Source organism: Periplaneta americana, chromosome 3 (genome assembly GCF_040183065.1).
Source record: "Periplaneta americana isolate PAMFEO1 chromosome 3, P.americana_PAMFEO1_priV1, whole genome shotgun sequence".
NCBI classification, from domain to species: Eukaryota; Metazoa; Arthropoda; class Insecta; order Blattodea; family Blattidae; genus Periplaneta; species Periplaneta americana.
The window spans coordinates 177,107,909-177,122,073 of record NC_091119.1 but is presented as its reverse complement, the minus strand read 5'-3'; the positions used below and the strand labels follow the sequence as shown (position 1 = coordinate 177,122,073).

The following is a 14,165-nucleotide window of genomic DNA, read 5'->3' as shown; positions in this document are numbered from 1 at the left end:
CACACAGTGATAAAGAATTCAATTCAATTCCTTATCTGAATGAAATGAAGGTGATAATGCCGGTGAAATGAGTCCGAGGTCCAGCACCGATAATTACCCAGCATTTTCTCTTATTGGGTTGAGGGAAAACTCCGGAAAAAACCTCAACGAGGTAATTTGCCCCGACCGGGAATCGAACCCGGGCCACCTGGTTTCACGGCCAGACGCGCTAGCCGTTACCCCACAGGTGTGAACATGATCATGATGATGATGATGATAATGATGATGATTATGATGATATGAAGGAGATTCATATACTTTTTACTTCACTATTACAATGCTTGTTTTTAAAGACCAAAGCGACTGCCCATTTACTAAATATACGTACAGTTGTTTCTTGCTCCACTAGGCCTGTTTACAAATAAGGCCTTTGATTTACCCGTTCACGGTTAATAGAATGGTATGTAACCTTTAGATCTCAACGCGGCAACCCACAATATATCGTACACTTTCTTAGAAACAATTTCGATTAAGGGTCCAACACTGCCAGCTAGAATGAACCCTCGTTCTTTGGACATGGAAACAAGCAAGATAGCCACCTGACCGCAAAGAGTGTCACAAAGAGAATATATGGGACGTAGAAGGTGAGACTGACACAGTGAAAGATGTGAGGGCGATGACACAAATGGAAAACCTGGGAATAGAAAACAAATTGCCAGTATGTAGAAAAGGTAGGATAAGTGTGGGAAGCGATTGAGTATCACGAGAAAATTTATTGCTTACGGATATTGGAAGCTATCTGTTTAAAGTAAAGTGGAAGAGGGAGAAACCGCGTCCTTAAATTGACAGTGACGAATAAAGAAGGGTCATACTTCAACAGGATCAAACATATGCCTAGTAAATGAAGTGATATGCAGATCTTGTAGTTTACTTTGCTGAAATTCATTAAAACATCTTATTTTGTACATAGGTACTGTTATAAGTAAAGGCGAATATTATTAGCCTGGATTCCAAGCAGAAGGCTAGCAAATAGCCCATTTCAGATTTCCTACTATACAGGGTGATTCACGAGGATTTACCGTCCTTAACGGAGCTTATTTCCGAAGACATTCTGAGCAAAAAATGTCATATAAACATTTGTCCTACTCTCTATATTTTCAGAATTACACTAATTTGAAGTTGTTTGTAAAATACCATTATTCTTTAGTTTTAAGGGCAAAAAAATTACAGATAAAGAATGAACTATTCAGGAGTATTCTTTCTTTAATTAGCTAGTATTCTGAAGCTAAAAATGTGTTGTCAATTCCATAGTTACTTCGTACAAAAATCTTATTCGATTTTTTACTACAAAATTACATTTTCTTAAGCATTCATCACAACAATTGTTACAAATGATGCTACTCTTGTGTAAATTCTTTAGGGCTGTATATTAGGATGCTTAATTAAACTGTAAAAATCAAGTTCCTTAAGTCGTATGATTTGTAACAATTTTCCCTTTTGACTTGTTCCATATTCTAGCTGTAAAGCAATGTATGAATACCATGGAATGTTAATAAATACAATACAATACAATACAATACAATACAATAGCCATATCTACACTGTGTGCAAGTGAGAGCTTAACTATCTTATTCTCTTTCTAAAATCTGGTAATTCGATTATAATAGGGGCCAGTCTTCTGTTTCGACCGCTGTAGGCCTACTTTTGCAGTTTCAGTTTCTGTACTGAGTTTGTATATGAAGGTTATGTGTTTAGTTTGATAAAGAAAAAAAATCTGTTTTCTGTGGTTTGTGAAAAGTGTAAACTCCATTATGTTATATGAGAATTTGAGAGGTAAACTCGGTGAAACGTTTGGATTTAAATTGAACGATCGTGGAGAAGTGCTTGACAGAAAAAAAAAGTTTTTTCGTGTTTAGTGATGCAGGAAACATTGTTACTAAACGTAGAGCGGCACTTAATTCGGAGCATGTGAATGCACTCACATGTTTAAAATCATGGATGAAGCAGTATTATCTAAGCGAGTCTTCATACTTTTTGTTATTTATGTTTGTCTAAAAACTTCCCGGGCAAATTGACATAATAAATTATAAACCTCATAATAAATATGTTAGTAAGTAATTAAAATAGTTGTTTTATAATATAACGATACAATATACAGATATACAACATTTAATACTTATGCTTATCACCGAACACAAGTTAAATTTAACAATAATTGTGTATTACGGTATATTAAAACATTTTTTCAACTCTATCAAAACTCGATTAATCTATCGATTAATCGATTAAATTCAAATAGATAACCGATTAAATATTTTGATCGATCAACAGCACTACTACAATAATTTCTAATTGAAACATAGTTTTCAGTAACCATCCGTTTTATCCGAGTTTCTGTTCATCCGAGGTAATCTTCGTCCACATTAATTCTGATAATCGAAATCGATTGTACAACACAACTTAAATAAATTTTATTCTTTCAGACTGAGTTTTCTGTTCGATTTTAAACAGTTACGTTGTGTATTATAATTTTATGTCATGTGTGGAAGTACAGAAAACGGCTTAAAGAATAAAATGTACCAGGTCTACGTCCGTTTAACTTTTGTTTTGGAATATGAGATAAATATTTATATCTCGTAATTTCGCACTCAACAGCTTTCTTGAACAATGTAAGTAAATGGATAACACAGATATTCATTACAATGTCGTTAGACTTGTTTATGTTTGAAAACATGCTTAGCAGATGATAATGAAATAAATTACCAGCTTAAAGGAAAATCGATTACCGCCTCAGATTTCAGCCATGAATACTTTAGTAGGAAACTACGTTGTTCCTTTCTCAAGCAAGAGATTTGCAGTCATTACATAATTCAGGGAACAAGGAATTGGCATCCACGATTACACCACTCCTGGTCTATCACGCCACATAATCCAATTTATCGCAGACAATACATTTCAAAGGAAATTGATGAGTTCTTGACTTCAAGTTAGTGTTTGTTACTTGCTTTGATGAAGTAGAATGAGCGTTCACAAAGGAGATTAAAAATACCTGGTATTATGATCGTGACTTAATTTTATGAAGTACAATGTGGTGGAGTCGAAAGATTTACAATTTCTAACATGTAGAACCATCAATTGTTAAAGTTCTTATGCGTAAAAGATTATGTAATCCGTGAAATTTACGATAGTGACACATTTTTATGAATTAGAATATAGTACACTGTAAAGTTCAACGATATCTTTCCTTCATTACTGTACATTATTTTCGTACAATAAAAATGACACCGCCTAAAATAATTGGACATGCTAATTATTATATTATGCAACGAGCCTATAATGGTACAACTCGTAATTAACAGGCTAGTACGTTTATAAAACGAACGTAAGCGAGTTTCATATTTTCAAAAGAATGTATCATTTTTAAATTTAATATTTTCATTTCTATTAAATATTGGGCCCCTGAAACTTTTATCACCTATTAAATACAACACAAATGTATAAACAATTGAATACTCTTTCAAATTTAAGTATCATAATATAGGCAGACCCTGAGGTGGCTGAGCGTCCCGAGTTCGAGTCCCGGTCAGATCTGGGATTTTTCATTGACTATTACACTTTTACTACGTCACACTACTTTCGACCAATAAAACGGCACGAAAGGACGTCTTTCAACCAATCATGGCTGCTTATAGCACAATTTTATCGCGTCCCTAGCATTTGTTTAATTTTATCGCGTCCCTAGCATTTGTTTATTTTTATCACTACCCTAGCATTTGTTTCTTTGTTTGCCTACATTTCAAACTGCATTGGTCTGGCCGTCAAAAAAAAAAAAAAAAAAAAATTACAAACCACTCCAGTCGATGCACATCACTTTCAAATATGACTCGCATTTTGGCATTCAAGAACAAGAATTAATAAAGATCACTGGTCATATATGAAGAGCACCATTCGGAAATCCTGAATGAGTTGAGGGATACACCATGTACACCAACGAGTTCACTTCTTTTACGCACACGTCCAATATAACATCAACTGAACCACCAACCACCAAAACGTTTAAATCTGAAAATTGTACTTTCAATAATTGTTTCTTTTAAAATTATCCATGTTTATTTTTTGTTTCATCATCGTTAATTAAAACGTTTCTTTTTTATTTCATCATCCCTAATTAAAACTTTTCTAACATTTGTTTATATTATTTAGGTTATGTTTGTTATAACTTCTGCTATATATTATGGATAGTCACGTAACAGAGATTGTTTAATACTAAGATTTATTGAAAATCATCTGTCAAGTGACGTTGATTACTGGGATCCGGATGATTGAAATGGTATGCAAATGTTTTAATAAAAATTAAAATGAATCAACAAAGCCTTCTTGACTAGTAACCGTCCACAGAGTTCAATGATGATTCCATAGTTGGCACAACTGATACCAGTAACAAGAAAACATCATCATAAAACACTACTGCCATCTAGCGTAATGTTGAGATGGTACAATAATACATTTGAAGACAGTTGTATTTTCGTAAGCCAATTAATATTTTATTGTACACTTTGTTACTTCTAATCTTTATATAGCCTACTTTCTTCTAATCGTGTAATAGTCAATTAAATCCCACTCGAGTTTTGATTTTCTCTAGATAAATCAAAACCTCTAGTGAGATTACTGTTGATAAATCCAGTGGAACTTGTGGCGGCAAGATCGCATTGGGTTTTTCTTGGGGTTCTCCCGTTTTCTCCATATTAGGCATCTACAGACCGATTATTTAGTCCTTACAGCTGGACGACGCGAAAGAGGGGAAGTGATAGGAGTAGTGGGGAGAGTTCCGGAGTAGAGATAAGGGCGAGCGGTCGGTAAAGGAATGCAGTACAGCTTAACTGTACTAGAAATATACCGCTCTAGCTCACGCATGACATCCGATCGCTCTGAAGGCAAGCAAGTGACTAAACCGAACACACCTTGGCGTAACTAAATGGACTTGCCTGACCCAAGCGCACATTGCCGACGACTGTTAGGACTAAATAATCGTACTGTACAGAAGTGGCAAAAAAACCGGACTGACGCTTGTAGCTGAGTCACAGATTCAAATGTAGCCAGTCACAAAACACATCCATCTTGTATAATTAATTGTAACAATGAAACTTCTTGCATTTGTTCGATTCTTACCGTCTTTTGTTTCCTTCAGTGCCTCAAACTTACAGATGAAAAAACTTTGAGAGTTTTATTTTCATCTGGCATCAATATTACATTTCTACCTCTATTCGGCAAAGATATAGTTCGCGCAAGAAACGATTACGGAAAAGCAATGATGGCGTTGCGGTCTGTTTTGACGTGTGTTTGTAGGCATGCCGAGGAGGGAGAAGTGTGAGCCGATGGAAGTACTGTCGGTGACTCAGGAGAAGACGAGAGCGGACAGAGGAGGAAGGGAGGTGAACAGATAACGAACGACAACACGTCCAATACTTGTGCTGCAGTAAGCGGAAACATTAGGTCTCCTTCTGTTCAACTTAGCTTTAATTTCCATACGCATTGTTACTCATGTTTCTTGCACGAGTAATAACCTGCCTACTGGGATGCTTATCTGGGCGATGTTTATAATAATCAACAGCGACAGTCAAGAAGGTCACATTCTTTCCGCTCGTCTTCTCCTGAGTAATGGACAGTACTGTCTCTTCCAAGAATATGAACAAATGAGGACATAGCTGTGGAAATAAAGAACGTAGCAAGAGAAAAATTCGAAGCTAATTAAACGCTCAACATATGTTTACGAATGAAATAATAATACCGTGCGATGCAAGACACTAAAGTCGTAATGTAATTATCACAACGCAAGAATGATTCTATCGATGTCATTTCTCTACCGACTGTACTCTTGAATATCATTCCAGTTATCTCGTGACCTTTCCTGTCGCCCGCTCTTCCTTATCGCAGTGTTTGATTCGCATTCCTTCCGTCGGTAATCCGTACTTGAGAGACCTATAACTGCGTATTTTTACATTAAATAGCTGTACATTCCTCTGGCTTCATTATCCATATTGAAATTACTACAGTTTGACACAATACACAGCACAGGATTCTTTTGTATCAGCTACAAGGGTCGGTCCGGCTTTTTTTTTGCCACTACTATACATCATTCTTTCACCATTGTTCCATTTCGTGATCATTTCATAGCATTCCTCGATCGTCGAGTGGCGATGCACGGAGAGAACTGACTCAGGGACGAGAGGTGTTGGCTGCTCGAAACCTGGGTACGCAGGGAACCTTAGTGTAGTCAGCCGGTGTGAGTTTGGGAGTGCACCTAGCTTGAGGGTTAGCGCAACAGATCGTAACAAGTCGCAGTCGCAGTGCTGGGCTAAAATGCCCCTTCCCATAAATTCTATTTCTTAGTAATAATAATAATAATAATAATAATAATAATAATAATAATAGGCTAATAATATTAATAATATTAATAATAATAATAATTTATTTATTTAATCTGGCAGAGCTAAGGCCAGTATGCCTTCTCTTCCGCCCAGCGACACTAATTCCAATTGAATACAGTTGGGTTACAATAGTCATTACATTAATATCTAGACCATAAAACAACATTAAAGTGAATAAGGAAAGTAGAAGTAAATAATGAAAGTTAGAAAAGTGATGTTAGTTAGACAATAATAACAATGTAAGAAATAATAATAATAATAATAATAATAATAATAATAATATTTATTTATTTATATTTATTACTAATATTTGTGTGCTGAACAACAGCCAGAGGCCAATACACAAACAGAAGATACAAAGGTGCAAAAACAAATAAAATATCTTAAATAAACAAAAACATACATAAATAAAATTGAGAACAAGGACAGTAAATATTAATAATCAAAACGAAACTATACCTTAAAAGGATCAAAATTGTGCACATGCAAATTGGCATATTTTATGCATCTACAGACTGGAGAAAGTAATTTTGAATTTCTGTTAAAATTTTTTTTTGAAATCTTAAACCTTTTGTAATAATAATAATAATAATAATAATAATAATAATAATAATAATGTTTTATTTTCGCTGGCAGAGTTAAGGCCATAAGGCCTTCTCTTCCACTCAACCAGCCTTAATCAATACAATACATAAATTTAAATTACAAATATTTTCATTACACTTAAAAGGTTCTCCAGCAATAATCTTCACTACACATTTATTTAAATTTAGATAAATCTATAAGGTAAAGTAGTAACTTAATTTATGAGCTAATTTAATTCAATGAATTATAATTAATTTAATATTTGAGATAGCTAGTAAAATGATGAAAATTAATTTAATATAAGCTTACTAGGACTATGTTACAGGGAGAATATATATATTTCTATTCCTATAATGAGAATATTAATGTAATTGCCATTAGAGGTTTTGTAAATCTATTTAGAGAAATTAAAGATAATAAAAATAATAATGGACAGATGTTAGTTTCATTATAAGTAACAAATATTAATCAGCAATTCATCTGTTAAGTAAGAATTTATGTAATTTTGACCTAAATGAAGCTATTGTCCAACAACCCCTTATATCACTCGGAAGCGAGTTCCAATTTCTAGCAACTGAAACTGTATAGGATGAATACGAAGGCTGATATTGTTTATGATAGACTCACAATCAATATCACCCTTGATAACTTTGCAAAAAAATTGATAATCAAGATTTTGACGTCTAGAATAAAGGCTACAACAGTTAAAATATTTACAAGCAATCTCATAGTTAAAGTCAGAGGAATTGGGTATAAATCGAAAAGCACATAAGGAAATAAATTTTCTTTGAATATTTTCCAATTTAACCGTATCAGTTGAAGTCATGGAATTCCAGGCTACAGATGCATATTCAAGTTTAGATCGAACCAAAGTAAAGTATAGAATTAATAGAGGCTCTGGAGTAGAAAAAGAATAAGTTATAGACCTTATTAAACCAAGCATTCTTATTGAATGATTATAAATATATTGAACATTAATGTGAAAGTATAATTTAGAATCGAATAATGCACCAAGATCTTTAATAGAATTTTTCCTAATAATACAGACGTTGTTAAGAGAATAATTAAATTTTTCGTGAGTACGAAATGACAAAAGTTTTTGTTTCATTAATTTTCATTCCATTATTATCAGACCAAATAATAATAATAGTAATGAGATAATTTAAATATTTATTCTGTGACATATATAACCATTAAACATTGAGAAACTTGAAACAGCTATTATTGTTAACAGAATTATTATAAAAATATTTCGTTAGTCTATTCTTGAATTGGTTTGATGTCTGACAGTCCCTGACATTGCTCGGTAGGGAATTCCAAAGTCGAGGAACAGCCACAGTGAAAGAACATGAATGTGAGGATGTTCGGTGGGAGGGAATGGATGATATTGAGACGTGCTGTGATTGTGTGTCTAGGTTATGGTGGGTGGATAAATTTTGAAAACGAGAGGCAAGATAGAGAAATGCAATATGTGAAAGAGAAGGGAAAGACAGTGGATTTTCCTACGATCTTCTAGACGGAGCCAGGACAACATTTCGAGAGATGGTGTTACGTGATCAGCCCGGCGAATATTGCAGACGAAACGAACGCACATATTAGGCCCGTAACACACTTGAAGAGTTTTCGCTAGCGAGAAATGTGTTGCGAGAAAGAGGAGAAGAGCCTTCCTCCACACACTTGGCGAGTTCTCGCTATCACAGAGCACACCTCGCTATGATCATCTATGCACTGCCTTCATGCAGAAAGCATTTATCTGATTATAGTAATCACTCGTTGGGGGAAATATTATAGGTTATGTATTTACGTATATTGTCGTACTTAAATATATAACCTGTTAAGTATATTGTCGTACTTTACAAATTACGTACGAACGCTTTGTTGAATCTGAGTATTCAGATGATGAGGAAATTGAGTTCCATGAACATATTTTGTTCATAAAAAGAAGTAGGCCTAAAATTAAAGCCAGAAATATCTGAAAATTACATTGTATCTTACTAAAATAAGGGCGAGTTTTGGACACTGGTTTCGATTTGAATGATGATACGTTTAGGCGTTATTTCAGGTTCAATGGACCACAGTTTTTTTTACCATTCATGATATGATAGAGAATTCTTCGCTATATTCTGATTAAAATTACGTAAACTGTTAAGACATAGAGATACATTATTTAAAATGTTTAATCAATACTATTAAATCTCATCAAAATAAAATATAGTCCTATTTATTTTCAGATAATCTGATATTTGTCTCCAGATTTCTTCTTTAAGTTTCGTATTTTTATAGTTTTCATCCCGTGTATCATATAAATAGGCCTACGGGTGACATCGTACAAGTTCGATAAGTTTCTGACTGCAATTATCAGCCATCTTTCCTCATTTTCAAATAAAAACAAAACAATTCATCGCCACCTGTGATATCTTTTTCTACATTCAATCGTCATAAAGAGTATAAATGTCAAACATCTTTGATAAATGTGTCAAGAAAATTCGCTGAGCTACCGATTCCAGCGAGAAACTCGCGCGAGGTTTTTGCCTTGAGCGAGAATCTCTTCCAGTGTGTGGACGTCCATTTGAATCCATGTTATACATTTTTTTATTTTCTCGCAACACGTTTCTCGCTAGCGAAAACTCTTCAAGTGTGTTACGGGCCTTATGAACACGTTGTAGTCCCTGCGCCGAAGAAACGCTTAGGGTGTCATTTGAAATTTAAAAGGAGTAGGGTGGGGAAAATCTGAAATGCAATTAACACTGGTTTTAAATGCGCCCACGATATCGAAATTGACTTCTTTTTTTTTGTATTACATTTAATTGTAGAAATAATTGTTTAGACTGGAAAGTTTTGAACTTGAAGAGTTTATAAGGTTTGATAGGAGGAGGATTTAAAAGGAAGGAAAGATTGACACCCCTGCAGCCGAGCATCTATCATCTAAACCGTAACAGACCTGTGGGAATGGAGTGCGTTAGGGCTCACGTTCCGTTGAGTAAGTGGATTGCGTACTTGAGCAGTGAACGTTATTAGAGGAAATAAGGATACTGGAGCGCCAACCGGCGTTATTGAGTTAGATGAGGAGCTCTTCCTCATTAACCCACGAGCAGGCCGGCACCAAAGTTCACTAAAGAGATAACGATCTGCCAGCAAAGAATAATCTCAATGAACCCATTACTCACTCACAACAAAAGGGTAATTACTGATCCTTTACTTGCATTCCACAGCTCAAAAATTGCCAACTTCTTCTTAATGCTTCCAGCCAGATGCCAATTCTGGTTGTTGATATAACGTGAATTATAATAATCATCATTATCTTCTCCAGTAAAAGATTATCCTTCCGTCTTGATTTAGGTCAGGCAATACTAACTGTAGTAACTTTCGAGGGATATCACTTTTGTTGACGTCGTACAAAATTTTGTCCAATATTTTTTTGAGAAGATTAACTCCATATGTAGATGAAATTATTGGGGATCATCAGTGTGGTTTTAGGCGTAATAGATCAACTATTGACCAGATATTTTGTATTCGACAGATAATGGAGAAAAAATGGGAGTATAAGGGTACGGTACATCAGTTACTCATAGATTTCAAAAAGGCATATGACTCGGTTAAGAGAGAGGTTTTATATGATATTCTTATTGAATTTGGTATTCCGAAGAAACTAGTTCGATTAATTAAAATGTGTCTCAGTGAAACGTATAGCAGAGTTCGTATAGGTCAGTTTCTGTCAGATGCGTTTCCAATTCACTGTGGGCTAAAGCAAGGAGATGCACTATCACCTTTATTTTTTAACTTTGCTCTAGAGCATGCCATTAGGAAAGTCCAGGATAACAGAGAGGGTTTGGAATTGAACGGGTTACATCAGCTGCTTGTCTATGCGGATGACGTGAATATGTTAGGGGAAAATCCACAAACGATTAGTGAAAACACGGGAATTTTACTCGAAGCAAGTAAAGAGATAGGTTTGGAAGTAAATCCCGAAAAGACAATGTATATGATTATGTCTCGTGACGAGAATATTGTACGAAATGGAAATATAAAAATTGGAAATTTATCTTTTGAAGAGGTGAAGAAGTTCAAATATCTGGCATCAACAGTAACAAATATAAATGATACTCGGGAGGAAATTAAACACAGAATAAATATGGGAAATGCCTGTTATTATTCGGTTGAGAAAATTTTTTCATCCAGTCTGCTCTCAAAAAATTTGAAAGTTAGAATTAATAAAACAGTTATATTACCGGTTGTTCTGTATGGTTGTGAAACTCGGACTCTCACCTTGAGAGAGGAACATAGGTTAAGGGTGTTTGAGAATAAGGTTCTTAGGAAAATATTTGGGGCTAAGAGGAATGAAATTACAGGAGAATGGAGAAAGTTACACAACACAGAACTGAACGCATTTATTCTTCACCTGACATAATTAGGAACATTTAATCCAGACGTTTGAGATGGGCAGGGCATATAGCACGTATGGGCGAATGCATATAGAATGTTAGTTTGGAGGCCGGAGGAAAAAAGACCTTTAGGGAGACCGACACGTAGGTGGGAGGATAATATTAAAATGGATTTGAGGAAGGTGGGATATGATGATAGAGAATGGATTAATCGTGTTCAGGATAGGGACCAATGGCGGGCTTATGTGAGGGCGGCAATGAACTTCCGGGTTCCTTAAAAGCCAGTAAGTAAGTAAGTAAATATTTCTGGTTCCTTGAGATCGATACTGCAGAATATGTAGGATGTGACAGCGTTTTGCCCATGGGCGGAGAGAGAACCGTTTCCTTGGAGGGGGCACAGCAAAGCCATAGAATCTCCATATAACGGGGATATGGGGGACATCATTTACCTACTCCTCCCCATTATAGCTTGATCGTGGTACAGTATATCGGAATATGATCATTTAATAAAGGTATTTTCGAGGGCATGTTTCCTACATTGTTACATGCACATCCGCGATGTTTCGGACTGAGTTGTACAGGGACATCATTTTATTTTTACTTGAATTTCTATTGTGCCTGAGTTTTTTAATGTACTTCACTCTCACCCCTTGTACTAATGAAGTTCAACCGTCCTCCACACAGATCCAAGACTGCATATTCAGTCATAGTAGCCTTACGGTCATAGTAAACAGTATGTTCCAAAAATATGTTCGTGTTTTCCAGTGACGAAAGACCTTTCAATATTGCATCATTTTCCATTTACCTACGTCGCATTCCGGTTTCCCCCACCTGCTTCTATTAGCCTCTCTGTAAATGCTAGTGGCTGAGCTGTCTTAGCTCTTTTCTGGGAACATTAATTTCTGTTAGGAATTGGACGTAAACGTAATATTATACCATTGTTTAAAATAACTTAAATAAAAGGGCCTCCTTAAGTAACTGTCACGTGATTTCCTGCCTTTCTACGACCCTGCGACGTGACCACTTGGACGGACAGTATATAGTATGTCTGAGTAATTTTATCTCTTCGGATCGGGCAGAAGTGAAGATTGAATTTACAGTACGTAAGGTACTCTTTTATAGAGTAGGTACAGAATTATTTCAACATGAGTTACTAGTAAGAAGGCCGAAACTGGTAATTGGAATTAGGTACAATAGTCTATAGTGCGATAATATGCATAAAATAACTGAAGCCTGTATCGAAATGAACGGCCACCGTTTTCAAAAATGTGTTTAAATATCCATATTATGATTATTTTTCAATTTAACTTCATTCTCTGTATTGTACGCTGATGTGCTGTAGACAGTATAATATACACTGCTAAATGAATACGTTCGAATGTATAGCTCAATTCGTGAGTGAAACACTTATTGTTAATACTGTACTGTAATTTGATTAAACAAATACCTAATTAAAATTATCAAACTCAAAATCGCGATATTTCCTAGTTTACGTAAATGGATGAACTACTTTTCTTCCCTCCTATACCTAGTAAAGTGATTTGTTTGTATATGCCAGTATCATCGAACTCCAGTCGTGGAAGGAGGTAGCAAACGGTGTTTCCGGTTCTCAATCGTTAATCCAAAGGTATAGCCAGGTTGATATTAGAAATGTTAGTAAAAATAAAACGATGTCCCTGTATAAGGCTTGATCTGTAGGTCTACTGTAGGGCATAACTTAAAACAATCTCCCCCTTTTTTTCTCTAGTACAGAAACACACGCATACATCAATAAAACTACGTAACAGTGCTAACAGAAAGTTTTTTATAAGAAGTTTACCTTCCTGAAGATATTGTAATTATGAAATGCAAACTCTAATTATTTTATTTAATCTCGTGTTTATGTTTACACATTATACCGGGATCACTTTTCTTTTTTCTGTATTGTTGTGCAGTATGTCATTCATATGTCTCAAAGAGTCTACGTCCTATATCCCCCCAGCCCCTTTGCCCCAAATGCGAGCAATAAAAGTGACTATGGATATTTTTATATGGATAGTTATTAATTAATAGTTCAAAAGTACATAAACTTAATAATTAAAACTGACATATGCACAAATAGTGATTATACACAATAAATATAAAATTTAATAACGAATTTTCTATCATATCAATTTATGTTGGTTTAATAAAAGTGTCAAATAAAATACTAAAAAATATTTATTTACTCTAAGCAGTGGTGAATATAGAACTGTTAGTTGGCTTATTAGTAAGTCTTTTTACAAGCATTTTTAACTCTGGCTTTTAATTTGTACCTGACAATATCTATAGCAAACTTATAGCGTCTAAAGTCAGTTATGTAAATTCATAAATAAATTATTACAAAGAAAAACTTAAAATTACAGACCATTAGGACGTAGCAACTCAGGAAGACTTAGGAAAACATGACAAGAAAGTGTAGAACAAAAACAGACCTAGGATGAAAGCCTAGATCATATATACCCAGATTGCTCTGCGTTATAGGCTTTGACGGTAACAACTTTTGTGTGGATATAAAGGGAAAAGTTGAGACGGTGTCGGGTGGAGTTCCCGGGTAGCTCAGTGGTAGAGCGCTGGTACGTTCAACCAGAGGTCCCGGGATCGATACCCGGCCCCGGAACAATTTTTCCCTTGAAATTATTCAAATCTGCTTTACAGGGAGCTTCACCTGAAAGACTAGATCTGCATAATATATACGTTACTGTGTACGTTAACAGAAAACCACAATTCCAAGTCACACAGAGATTGTGTGCACTCGTTGTGGGTCTCTGGC

At 35.1% G+C, this 14,165-nt stretch overlaps 1 protein-coding gene across 5 annotated transcripts in view; it reads right to left on the bottom strand.

Annotated features, from left to right (window-relative positions):
* Positions 1 to 14,165, bottom strand: part of LOC138696857 (zwei Ig domain protein zig-8-like) — a 1,911,002-nt gene that overhangs the window by 1,258,971 nt on the left and 637,866 nt on the right. The window lies entirely within an intron of this gene.